Consider the following 13342-nt stretch of genomic DNA (forward strand, 5'->3'; position numbering starts at 1 on the left):
CTATCTCAAGATATAGGAAAAATCAAATAAGATCCCGTTATATACAACAGAAATATAAAAGGGACCAAAAGGTCCATATGGTAATTTCAAAAAATAAATGTTCTCCTTCTTTGAAGACCTCAAGGAAAGAATAAAACATAAAGTATCAATTCTGTAAGTGGAACCACTTGAAAAAGGACTCAAAAACTAAAATTGGGTTGAACTTAAGAAAAATTGTTTGTGTATCTACCTATTAAAACAATACACATATCCTGTAACTAATTATTTAAATACTACCGTATTAGAATTACCATTTCTGGTTCTTAGCTCAATGTTGAAAAATATTCGTAAGTAGCACACAACAGAAATTCAATAAACAAAAAGCTGTTGAAAATTTCTGGCCAGGCTCAATAGCTCACGTCTATAATCCCAGCACTTTGGGAGGCTAAGGCGGGCAGACAGCTTGAGTCCAGCAGTCTGAGACCAGCCTGGGCAACATGGCAAAACCCTGTCTCTACAAAAAGTTAGCCAAGAGTGGTGGCGCATGCCTATAGTCCCCAGCTACAGTCCAGGACAGTCAAGTCATCGTCTGGCTTTGTTTCCATACCTCGAGCTCTGACTGCATTCCCAAGATTACTGGGTAAGTCAAATAAAATCATGAATGTTAAAAATATATATACTGTAAGTTATAAAATGCTTTAAATAATATTTATGAATATACACATATATCTTGATGGCATATTTTTAAGTCTAGGATTCTGTTACACTTTTGTCTCACATAAATCCCACAACATTCCTGACAAACCTTCCCATCACATCTATCTCAAGAAAAGAAAGACAGCATTATCTTTTTTTTTTCTTTTTTTTTTGAGATGGAGCTTTGCTTTTGTTGCCCAGGCTGGAGTGCAATGGCGTGATCTCAGCTCACTGCAACCTCTGCCTCTTGGGTTCAAGAGATTCTCCTGTCTCAGCCTCCCTAGTTGCTGGGATTACAAGTGTGCACCACCATGCCCAGCTAATTTTTTTTTGTATTTTTAGTAGAGACGGGGTTTCACCCTGTTGCTCAGGCTGGTCTCGAACTCCTTACCTCAAGTGATCCACCTGTCTCAGCCTCCCAAAGTGCTGGGATTATAGGCATGCGCCACCACACCCAGCCGAAAGAAATTTTATGTCATAAAATTTAAGCAGGGTGATTTAGTTTGAAGAGGCTTGGCTTCTTCCTTAAATTCTTTTCAAAAAAATTATCTTACGTTGCAGAAAATAAAGATTCTAACCTGGTATTTAGCTATTGTCCCCAAAACTATCAAAATAATTTTAAACACAATTTCTCCTTTAAAAACACAAGAACACTCCATTCACAGAAACAAGCCACTATTCTCAAAGTAGTTACAGTAAGCAGAATCTACTATATAAACGCTAGACCTAAGAGCATATTTGTACATTTACATGTCATTTGGTTGAGATGGCCTGCCTAAATATTTTTTTAAAACTTAACATTTTCTAATTAAATTTATAATTAGTATTAATATTTTAATTTAGTAAGTTTAAAAGCTCACTATTACCTTTTAAAATGTTGTAAATATTCTGGGGCTCATACCACCCCTCCCATCATAAGAACACTACACTTCTTTCACAGACATAGAAATACACTGAAGTCTCCCCCATCTAGATGGAAAAAACTCCTCCCTTAATCCCCTGTTTACTTGCTCTTCCTTTCTCCTCTTTCAGTATTTTGGAAATGTCTGCTATTCTCTCAGTTATGTCCTTGCCTTCACTTCTACCTTTCCAAACCTCTTTCCACTCCACTAAAGAAATCACACTAAGGTCACCAAGTTTGCCAAAACCAAAGGACACCTTTCAGTCCTCATCTTATTTGACCTCTGTGTATCATGACACTTATATTTAACATTCTCCTGCACCACAGCTACAAAGATTCTTCTTACTCCTCTTCCTACCTTCTCCAGTAAGTAGGTCCTTCTCAGTCGTCTTATATCTCAACTGGCTCCTCTTAGTACTTCCTCTTTCAGCCCCTTTAATGTTGAGGTTACTTCATGCTGTTCTTAATCTCTTCTCTTTACTTTTTTTTTTTTTTTCCCCCGGAGACATAGTCTCACTGCCCCCCAGGCTGGAGTGCAGTGGCACAATCTCAGCTCACTGCAGCCTCTGCCTCCTGGGCTCAAGCAATCCTCCCTCCTCAGCCTCCCAAGCAGCAAGGACTACAGGCATGCATCACCACACCAGGCTAATTTTTGTATTTTTTGTAGAGACAGGTTTCACCCTGTTGCCCAAGCTCGTCGCAAACTCCTGGACCCAAGAGATCCACCTGCCTCAGTCTCCCAAAGTGCTGGGATTACAGGTGTGAACCACCGTGCCCAGTCAACTTCTTCTCTTTTCATGTTGAATACAAATGTTATTCTTGAAGGATATCAGTAATAATGACACTATTGGAGTAGTGGAGCTAGCTACAAGACTAAATTTTAGGAAGTAACAGGGTTAGAGATATACAGTAGAAGTGTTTCCTCCCTTCCTTTTCTCTCTCCTTTCTTGGTTTTAAGACGGAGTCTTGCTCTGTCCCCCAGGCTGGAGTGCAGTGGCATAATCACAACTCACTACAGCCTCCACCTTCTGGGGTCAAGTGATCCTCCCACCTCAGCCTCCCAAGTAACTGATACCACAGGCACACAGAGCCACACCTGGGTAATTTTTTTTTTGGTTTTTGTAGAGATAAGGGTCTCACAACGTGGCCCAGGCCAGTCTCAAATTCCTGAGCTCAAGCAATCCTCCTGCCTCAGCCTCCCAAAGTGCTGGGGTTATAGGCATGAGCCGCCAGACCGGCTATGTTACGTGTTTTTGATAAGTCAGTCAGTCACATTATCCTATAATTGTAGGTATGCTTGCAAGCTCCTGAAGGATTGTGAGTTTCCATTTTTGAAACACTGGTAACAAGCTCAGAGCCTGACAGGCATTCAACAAATGTTTGCTGAATGAATTAAATAGCACTTTTCTCTTCTGAATCTTCCATCTTTCCCTTTTTAAAATAATAATTTATCTCAAAACATGCTCATTTATCTTATATATCTTAATGATAACAAAGAATGCTTGATATCTGTGTTGGTTCCTGGCTTATATTCTGCTTCAGGGAGCTCATCCACTCTAAGAGTTCCATTTGTTTCCTCTATATAGAAAACCTGTGGCCAGATGCGGTGGCTCATGCCTGTAATCTCAGCACTTTGAGAGGCTCAGGCGGGCAGATCACTTGATCCCACGAGTTCAAGACCTGCCTGGGCAATATGGTGAAACCCTGTCTCTACTAAAAAAAACAAAACAAAACAAAACAAAAAACCATACACACACACACACACACACACACACACACACACACACACACACACACACAAATTAATTAGCTAGGCATGGTGGAAAGCACCTGTAGTCCCAACTACTGGGGGTAAGGGACAGAAGGATCACCTGAGCCTTGGGAGGTTGAGACTGCAGTGAGCCATGATTGTGCCACTGCACTCTAGCCTGTATATCCAACTCTCCGATAGTATCATTATTACCCATATTCTTCAAGAATAATGTTTGTATTCAACAAGAATACAAACATATTCCTTGTCTTCCCCCTAATATCAGCTCTAAATGTTGAATAGTGGGAAGTGGGAGAGAGCCCTAGAGCAATGTAAGTGGTCAGGAATTGTTTAGTTTCTTGTTTTTGTTTTTGTTTTGAGACAGAGTTTCACTCTGTCTCCCAGGCTGGAGTGCAGTGGCACGATCTTGGCTAACTGCAACCTCCGTCTCCTGGGTTCAAGCAATTCTCCTGCCTCGGCCTCCTGAGTAGCAGGGATTACAGACATGCACCACCACACCTGGCAAATTTTGTATTTCTAGTAGAGATGGGATTTCACCATGTTGCCCAGGCTGGTCTCACTCAACTCCTCACCTCAAGTGATCTGCCCACCTCGGCCTCCCAGAATGCTGGGATTACAGGTGTGAGCCACCACACCCAGCCGGAACTGTTTAGTTTTATCTGTAATATTCTAATATTTTAAAGTAGATAATGTACTATCTGGGCATAGTGGTGCATGCCTATAGTCCCAGTCACTCAGGAGGCTGAGGCAGGAGGATCACTTGAGGCCAAGAGTTAGAAGGGCTGCAGGGCACTGTGATCATACCTGTGAATAGCCACTGGCATCTCAGCCTGGGCAACGTGGTATGACCCCATCTCTTTAAAAAAAAAAAAAAAAAAGAGGGAAATATGTTACCTGTAGAATTACTTTTAAAAATAAAATCAACTAAGCACTTGCCAGAACTGGGTATATAACTCCTGATCATTTTTTCATTACAAAAATCTCACACCTGGCTGGGCATGGCAGCTCACACCTGTAATGCTAACACTTTGGAAAACTGAGGTAGGTGGATTATTTGAGCTCAGGAGTTCAAGACCAGGCTAGGCAACATAGTGAAACCCCATCTCTACAGAAAAAAAAAAAAAAAATTAGCCAGGTGTAGTGGTGCATGACTGTAGTCCCAGCTACCCAGGAGGCTGAGATGAGAGGATCACCTGAACCTTGGAGGTCGAGGCTGCAGTAAGCCATGACCCTCCACAGAGGGAGACCCTGTCTCAAACAAAAAAAGAATTTAAAGACAAGTATTTAGGCTTCTTAACAAACCAGCCTCTAACTACATTTCCAATGTTAATGCTATCTGTTTTTTATTCTTCCAGTGCTCTATGCTCTTTCTATATTTGATTTAGTTGTACAATGCTGAGAAAATCCTTATTCACACAGTTAAGTACTTACAAATGACAATCTTTTAACTTTAAATTCACCTTGAATCTTGGGAAGCTCTTCAATTAAAATAATTTAGAAGCTTGAAAGAAAGATACAAGGAACTTTGAGTTAAAGTTGCATCGTTAACAGTAGTTAGTAAGCACTTACATTTTTATCATAATAAAGGACAGAAGGCAAAATTATAAATTATTATAATTTGAAATCTCTTATATCCATCCATCTACCTGGCTACTAAGCCACGATGACAGCATGTACCATCAGCAGATGGGCTACAGCCTTCTTAAATATGCTTCAACTGAGGCATGTGCGATACAGTGGTGGATTAATTTAGATGTCATACAATTTTATGTAAGCCAACATGAGACCTGAATATTTTTTAAGCGACTAGGACAGGGGCTACAACATTCCTAATTGGTAACACATTTAAAAGCTTTGAAAAATATAGAAGCCCAGAGATAGCAGAAGTGGTATTCTGAAGTCTGCACAGGAGTGAATTAATCAAGCACATACCCAAGAGAAATGAAAACATGTGTTCACACAAAAATGTGTACATGAATGTTCACGGAAGCATTATCCTTAATAGCCCCAAAGTGGAAGCAACCCAAATGTTTACTAACTGATGAATGGATAAATCAAATATGGTGTACATTCGTAAAATGAAATATTATTCCTCCATAAGAAGGAATGAAATATTGACAGATACTACAACATGGATGAGCCTATGGCATTATCCTAAGTAAAAGACACCAGTCATGAAAGACCACATATTCTCGCATGGTTCTGTTTATATAAAATGTCTAAAATAGGCAAATTCATAGAAACAGGAAGTAGACCTGTGGTTGCTCAGGGTTAGGAAATTAAGGAATGAAATGCGGAGTAACTGCAAATGGATATAAAAGAGAGGTAAAGAGAGAGAGAGAGAGACTCTGGAATAAAAATTCTCTTAAATACTAGAGATGGGGTCTCACTCTATTACCCAGACTGCAGTACAATGGCACAGTCATAGTCACTGCAGCCTCAAACTCCTGGGCTCAAGAAATCTTTCTATCTCAGCCTCTTAAGCAGCTAAGACTATAGTCACGAACCAGGCTCCAAGGTCTATATGTATTTAATTTTCAACAGCAAACACTTATGCAGCAGACCAGAACACAATTTTCCCCCAACTCCTGGAAGGTGGTGGCAGGAAGACTTGATTCCTTGGCAAACACTAAGATAGTCCTTGGTAAGCACAGACAAAACAGATTACTTACATCATTTCTATAAAAACTAGGTTAAAGTTTTCAGCAAAGCCTCTCAAATCATTAAATGACATCACAGTTTGGCATTTGCTTTTCACTTAATTTGAAAGACTAAGGACCATCTTCAAGACTACAAATAGGTCACTTTCAACTTTCTCTTCCTCTTAACCAACTAAACATTTAAGTCCTTTCCATTTTTCTTTCATATTATTCCAACTGTTCCTCTTTATCATACCCACTAATACTACTCTAGCTTAACCCAACAGGAGACTTCTACAGCACCTTCTCCTTTCCAACCCAAGATTACTCTTGCTTCCATTAATTTATTTAACAAATATTTATTAAGCATTTACTATGTTCCATTAAATATTTCAATTACTGTTCTAAGTACTGGGAACAGAGCACTGAACAAAACTTGCTTTTATCATATGCTGTTTTATCAAGGGGTGACCTTAGTTCTTATCTCACAGAGAAAAGAGAAGCTATTTGATTAGAATGTCCACAACCTTCCATCGGTACCGACACAGTCTGACTTCCCTACTACCCTTACTCGTATTTAAACCATCCATCTCTCTGCCCACTGGATCCCTTTCTCCAGGACACACTCCTGCCACTGACCTCCTTTGTTTCCTGCTTAAACAATATTTCCTTCTCTACTAGGTTAGGTTATTCCTGTCAGCATACAAACATATTATGATAATTCATACCTCAAAAAGGAAAAAGAAAAAACAAACAAAAAAACTTTTTCCTGAGTCCACATCCTTGTCTAGCCACTGCCCCATTTCTGTTTTCTTTTCCATGACACCTCAAAAAATGTGTCTATATTCACTCCATACTTTTCCCACTCTCTCTCAGGCTCACATTAGTCAGGCTCTTGTCCTTCCACTCTAGCAAAATTACTTACTTCAAGGTCACTGATAATCACTTTACCAAGAGTCAACTGTAGTCATCCCAGCCTTTTCCAGCAACATTTCACTGAGTTTATCATTCCTTCCCTTCCTGAAAAACTTTTTTCACTCGGCCTCTAGGACACCACATTCTTCACATTTCTCTCCTGCCTCACTGGCTACTCTTTCACAGTTTCATTTACTGATTCCCTTCCAGTCTCCCAAATTTCTAAACTTCAGAGTGCCTCAGTACTGAGTCTTTAGATACCTCTTACCTACGCTAACCCTCCAGACCAGTGCTACTCAAAGTGTAGTCAACGAATGAAGAGTAGCAATACCAGGTACCTCTTAAAAATGCAAATTCTCAGGCCTTGCCCTAGAACTAGGGTGATTTTTTAATGCATGCTAAAAGTACTCCTCTTGGTGACCTCATTCAGTCCTCAGTTTTAAGTATCATCTGTACAATGGTTTTCAACCGTGGCTCCACATTGGATTTCACTTGCAATGGTGTTTTAAAAATACCAATGCCTAGAAAACAAAAGTTAAATTTTGCTAAATTTTATAAATAGAATAATATTTGTAAAAATAACATTTAAGGAAAAACTAGATTATGACATTGAAAGTAATGAACATTAATAATGAAAGTAGTCCCTGAATAATATTTTCTATGCATCAAGATTTTCCTCAAAGGCATACATAAACCCCTCATATTGAAACATATGAAAACAATGTGATCCATAACATCCAGGCATTTCCATTTCAAGATATGTACTCAGAGAAGGAAATATATGTCTATACAAAACCTTGTACACAAATATTCACAGCAACTTCATTCGTAATGGCCCGAAACTGAAAATAACCCAAATATTCATCAACAGGTGAATGGATAAAGAAACTGTGGTACATCCATACAATGGAATACTACTGAGCAACACAAAGAAATGAACTACTGACACTCCAGAGGAATTATGCTGAGTGAATGAGATTGGAAAAAAAAAAAAAAATACACACTGCATGATTTCATTTATGTAAATTTCTAGAAAATGCAAACTAATTTATAGTGACAGAAAGCAGATCAGTGATTGCCTAGTGACCAGAGATGGGACGGGCGTAGGTACAGGAGGGAGGAATTAAAAACGGGCACAAAGAAACTCGGGAAAATAATGGATGTATGTCTGCTTTCTTGATTGTGGTGATAGTTTCACAGGTATATTCATATGTCAAAACTTAACAAACTGCATGTTTTATGTGTAGTTTACTGTATATCAATTATACCTCAAAAAAAAAAAAGCTGTCTAAATTTTTTTAACCTAACCACTAATCAAATTAAAACGGGAGGACAGTGGCTCACGCCTGTTAACCCCAGCACTATGGGAGGTCGAGGTGGGCGGATCATGAGGTAAAAGACTGAGACCATCCTGGCCAACATGGTGAAATACTGTCTCTACTAAAAATACAAAATTAGCCAGGTGTGGTGGCGCTACTCAGGAGGCTGAGACAGGAGAACTGCTTGAACCCAGGAAGCAGAGGTTGCAGTGAGCCAAGATCGCACCACTACACTCCAGCCTGGTGACGGAGCAAGACTCTGTCTCAAAAATTAACACAGGAATACCCAGGTCCCACTTAAATGAGGATCCGTAGGTTCAAATTTTTTTAAAGTTCCCAAGCGGATGTGTATTCAAGGTTGAAAACAATTGATCTATACACTGATACTAAAATTTTATCAGCCCCAATGTCTCCCATTAACTCCAGACTTAAATAACCAACTGCCTACTTAACATATCCACCTTGGGGCTAGGCTTGGTGGCTCACACCTGTAATCCCAGCACTCTGGGAGGCCAAGGTGGGTGGATCACTTGAGGTCAGCAGTTCAAGACCACCCTGGCCAACATGGCAAAATTCCGTCTCTACTAAAAATACAAAATTAGCCAAATGTGGTGGTGCATGCCTGTAATCCCAGTTACTTGGGAGGCTGAGGCAGGAGAATCATTTGAACCCAGAAGGCAGAGGTTGCAAGTGACAGAGTGTGACTCTGTGTCAAAAAAAAAAAAAAAAAATCCACCTGGATGTCTACGAGTAGCTGGGACTACAGAAGTGTACCATCACGCCGGCTAATTTTTGTATTTTAAGTAGAGATGGGGTTTCACCATGTTGGCCAGACTGGTCTCAAACTTCTGGCCTCAAGTGATCCTCCTGCCTTGGCCTCCCAAAGTGCTGGGATTACAGGCATAAGCCACCATGCCCAGCCAACAATATACTCTTGATTTCTCCCTTCTCCCACTCTTCCATTCTTCAACAATCTTTTTATCTCAGTAAATAGCACTTCATTCCTCCAGTTGCTTAGACCAAACACTTAGAAGCAGTATTTATTCCGTTTTTCCTCTCATACCCACATCTAATTCACCATCAAATTCTTTTCATCCCCACCTTCAAAATAAGTCTAAAATTGAATACTTTCTTACCACCTCCACTGATACCACCCTTGTAACATCTTCATAACTAACATCCCAGCCAGGTGTGGTGGCTCATGCCTGTAATCCCAGCACTTTGGGAGGCTGAGGTGGGCGGATCACCTGAGGTTAGGAGTTCGAGACCAGTCTGGCCAATATGGCAAAACCCCGTCTCTACTAAAAATACAAAAAAAATTTAGCTGGGCGTGGTGGCGGGTGCCTGCAATCCCAGCTACTCGGGAGACTGAGGCAGGGGAATCGAACCCGGGAGGCAGAGGTTGCAGTGAACCGAGATCACGCCATTGCACTCCAGCCTGGGCAACAAGAGCAAAACTTTGTCTCAAAAAATAAATAAATAACATCCCTCAATTGTTCTGCTACAGGCCACTCTCCCACAAAGCAGTCACTGTGATCCTTCCAAATGTAAATCAAATTATATTATTCCTCTGCTTAAAACCATCCAACGGGCTTCTCCTCTCCACCCAACCAATCCTCTTCCTTGTTACACATTGGCAACCAGAGTATATGGCAATCAACAAAATCCAAAATTCTTGCTCTAGTCCACAAGTCTCTATGTGCTTTAGACTCTTCCTATCTGATCTTCTATACTCTTCTATATGGAACCCATTATTCCAGTGTCTTAGTCTGCTTGGGCTGTCATAACAAAATACCATAGACTAGGTAGCTTAAACAACAGATATTTATTTTCCCACAGTTCTGGAGGCTGGAAAGTGCAAGACCAAGGTCCAGTAGGGTTCAGCTTCTACTCAGGGCTCTCTTCTACTTACACTTCCTTCTGGCTTACAGATGGCCACCTTCTCACTGTGTCCTCACATGGCCTTTCCTCAGTGCACGCACAGGGAGAGACAGACAAACCTCTCCCTCTTCTTACAAGGCCACCAATCCTACTGGATTAGGACTCCACTTTTATGACTTCATTTAATCATCATTGCCTCCTACAAGCCTTATCTCCAAATACAGTCACATTGGGGTGAGGGCTTCATTCAGTATGTGGATTTTGGAGAGAAACAATTGAGTCCATAGCATGCTGCATCAATACCTTTCTACTTCTGCCCAAGGGTTTCCCCTGCTGTTCCTCTGCCCACTAACCTCACTTCTTCCGGGTCTCTGTTCAAATGCCAAATGTCAGAGAAGCCTTCCTTTTTACTTTTTTCCTTTTTTACTGCATATGAATGCCAGATCGTAAGTGTAGGAGAAGTCTTTCTTAACCTGACACAAAACAGCACTCTACTCTCCAACTTCACTCCCTACTCTATCCTCCTGACTTTGCTTTTTTTTCTTCAAAGCACTTATCTCTACCTACTACATTACATATTATTATTAATAGTTTATTACGTTTTCTTTTACCAGAATTTCGACTATAAGCTCCCTACCACCCCCCAATTGTAAACAGCGAATTTTTCCTCTTATATTTTGTTCACTGCTGTTTCTCCTGTGCCTACGGCATAAAAATACTTAATGTCCAAAAATATGTACATCTATTACGTATCAATACATAAAAATAAATATTTAATTTTTTAAATGAATGAATGTTAAACCATCCTACTAAAAAATTTCCAGGGATCTGTGATCCTATCGCACTTGTTTTCAACCCTGGCTGCACATTAGCATCACAAGGAGTCCTTTTAAAATTACTATAATTAGGCCCCCAACCAGACCAATTGGACAAAAAATCTCCAGGAATGAAGCCTGGTACAGGTTATTTTTCAAATCTCCTTGGCTGCTCCTATTGTGCAATTAATGGCCTATAAAACAGGATTAAATCAGGATCTGCCAGGTGAAGCAAATTATTACATTTCACCTTTGCTTTCCTAATCCACTGCAGATTCCATCTTTTCCAAATAACCTTATCTACTCTAGTATTATAGTCGTCTCTCCCATCTCTAAAACACTACAGCCTATGTAGACAATGACAAATAATCATTGTAAATACATATATAACTATATCAAGTACAGTTTGCTCCCATTTCCGTTATTTTTTAAAATAAAAAAAAAAAAATCTTCTGTCCAATGTGTCAGCAACACTTTCAAACTACTTACATTTCTTTTTCACCCTCAAAGTGTTATGCGCATACTGGATACTAAATATATGCTAAAAGAAGAAAATTTGCTTATAAAATTATTTGCCCTTTCAATTTGTACTAAACCAGAGACAGGGTGCATAATTCTAATCTTTTATTAAGAACCACTTAAATCAGAGGTGTCTAACACCCTGGTGACATACTGGAATCATCTGAGGAGCTTTAAAAAAAAATACCCCTTTAAGCCAGGTGTGGTGGTGCGCACCTGTAGTCTTACATACTCAGAAGGCTGAGGCGGGAGGATGGCTTGAGGCCAGGAGTTTGAGGTTATACTGAGCTATGATTGTGCCTCTGCACTCCAGCTTGTGAAACAAAGTGAGACCCTCTCTCTTTCAAAAAGAAAGAAAAAATACACTTGTCTGGGCTCCACCTTTAGGAACTTGATTTATGTAGACTGGGATAGAGCCCAGTATCCTCTTTTTGGTTTGGTTGTGAATCCAAGGTGATTCTAACATGCAGTGAGGCCGGGCGCGTTGGCTGACACCTGTAAGGCCAGCGCTCTGGGAGGCCACAGCGGCTGAATCACCTGAGGTCAGGAGTTCGAGATCAGCCTGGCCAACGTGGTGAAACCCCATCTCTACTAAAAATACAAAAATTAGCAGAGCGTGGTGGCGTAAGCCGGTAATCTCAGCTACTAAGGAGGCTGAGGCAGGAGAATTGCTTGAACCCAGGAGACAGAGGTTTTAGTGAGCCGAGATGGCACCATGCACTGCAGCCTCAGCAACAGAGTGAGATTCCATCTCAAAATAATAATATTAATGTGCAATGAGAGTTGGGAACCAGTGACTGAAACATCAAATCTGAAGGTCTACGTTTTCTAAATACAGAAATTGAGGTGGGCAGATCATTTGAGCTCAGGAGTTTGAGACCAGCCTAGGTAACATGGTGAAACCCCATCTCTACAAAAAATATAAAAATGAGCCAGATGTGGTGGCACGTGCCTGCAGTCCCAGCTACTTGGGAGGCTGAGGTGGGAGAATCGCTTGAACACAGGAGGCTGAGGCTGCAGTGAGCATGATTGCACCAATGCACTCCAGCCTTGGCAATGAAGTGAGACCCTGTCTAAAAAACAAAAATTAAAAAAAAAAAAAAAAGAAAAGAAAAGAAAAAAGAAATCAGTAGTATTAAAAGATGTTATTTGATTTAGAGTTCACAGAAAACAATTTTCCAAACAGTTCTTTACAACATGGATGGACAGATAGTATACTCACGAATAAACCATGCCTAGTTTTAGCCAAAGTAAGTCTTTTCTAGGTATTAACTTTTTCTTTTACGATTCAGCTTCCATTTCTGCAACCTATAATTCTGGAGGACTTACTAGTACAAAGTATTCTTCCTAAGTTTCCTTTGCTTCATTCATTTACTCACTCATGAAAATGTTTATTGTGGCAGGCAGCCTTCTTTTCTTCTGAAATGGAGTCTTAATCTGTCGCCCAGGCTGGAGTGCAGTGGCGCAATCTCGGCTCACGCCATTCTCCTGCCTCAGCCTCCTGAGTAGCTGGGACTACAGGCGCCCGCCACTGCGCCCAGCTAATTTTGTTGTATTTTTAGTAGAGACGGGATTTCACTGTGTTAGCCAGGATAATCTCCATCTCCTGATTTCATGATCCGCCCGCCTCGACCTCCCAAAGTGCTGGGATTACAGGCATGAGCCACCAGGCCTGGCTGTGGTAGGCAGCCTTCTAAAATGGCCACCAGTAATCCCTGCTTCCCGGTATTCATGCCCTTATCCAACCCCCTTCCCTACGTGTGGGCTGGACCTAGTGAGATGCTTCTAATAAATAGAATACAGCAAAAATCGATTGGATGTCATTTCCAAAATTAGCTTACTAAAACACTCTAGCTTCCATCCTCACTCTTTCCTTGTTGTGATCTTCCCTAACAGAGTGACCCATG

At 40.6% G+C, this 13342-nt stretch overlaps 1 protein-coding gene across 25 annotated transcripts in view; it reads right to left on the reverse strand.

Annotated features, from left to right (window-relative positions):
• Positions 1-13342, reverse strand: part of YAF2 (YY1 associated factor 2) — a 78061-nt gene that overhangs the window by 8268 nt on the left and 56451 nt on the right. For 3 of the 25 annotated variants that reach the window (XR_012420143.1, XR_012420140.1, XR_012420146.1), the window contains one exon: positions 4808-4848. The exons of 17 other annotated variants lie outside the window; for them this stretch is intronic. The gene's annotated coding sequence lies outside the window, so the exon portion shown is untranslated. Of the gene's footprint in view, positions 1-4778; positions 4849-6201; positions 12509-13342 lie in introns of those variants that run through there. 5 more of the 25 variants (XR_012420139.1, XR_012420138.1, XR_012420142.1 and 2 more) reach the window with 2 other exon arrangements.

The sequence above is a fragment of the Macaca fascicularis genome, chromosome 11 (assembly GCF_037993035.2).
Source record: "Macaca fascicularis isolate 582-1 chromosome 11, T2T-MFA8v1.1".
Lineage (NCBI taxonomy): Eukaryota > Metazoa > Chordata > Mammalia > Primates > Cercopithecidae > Macaca > Macaca fascicularis.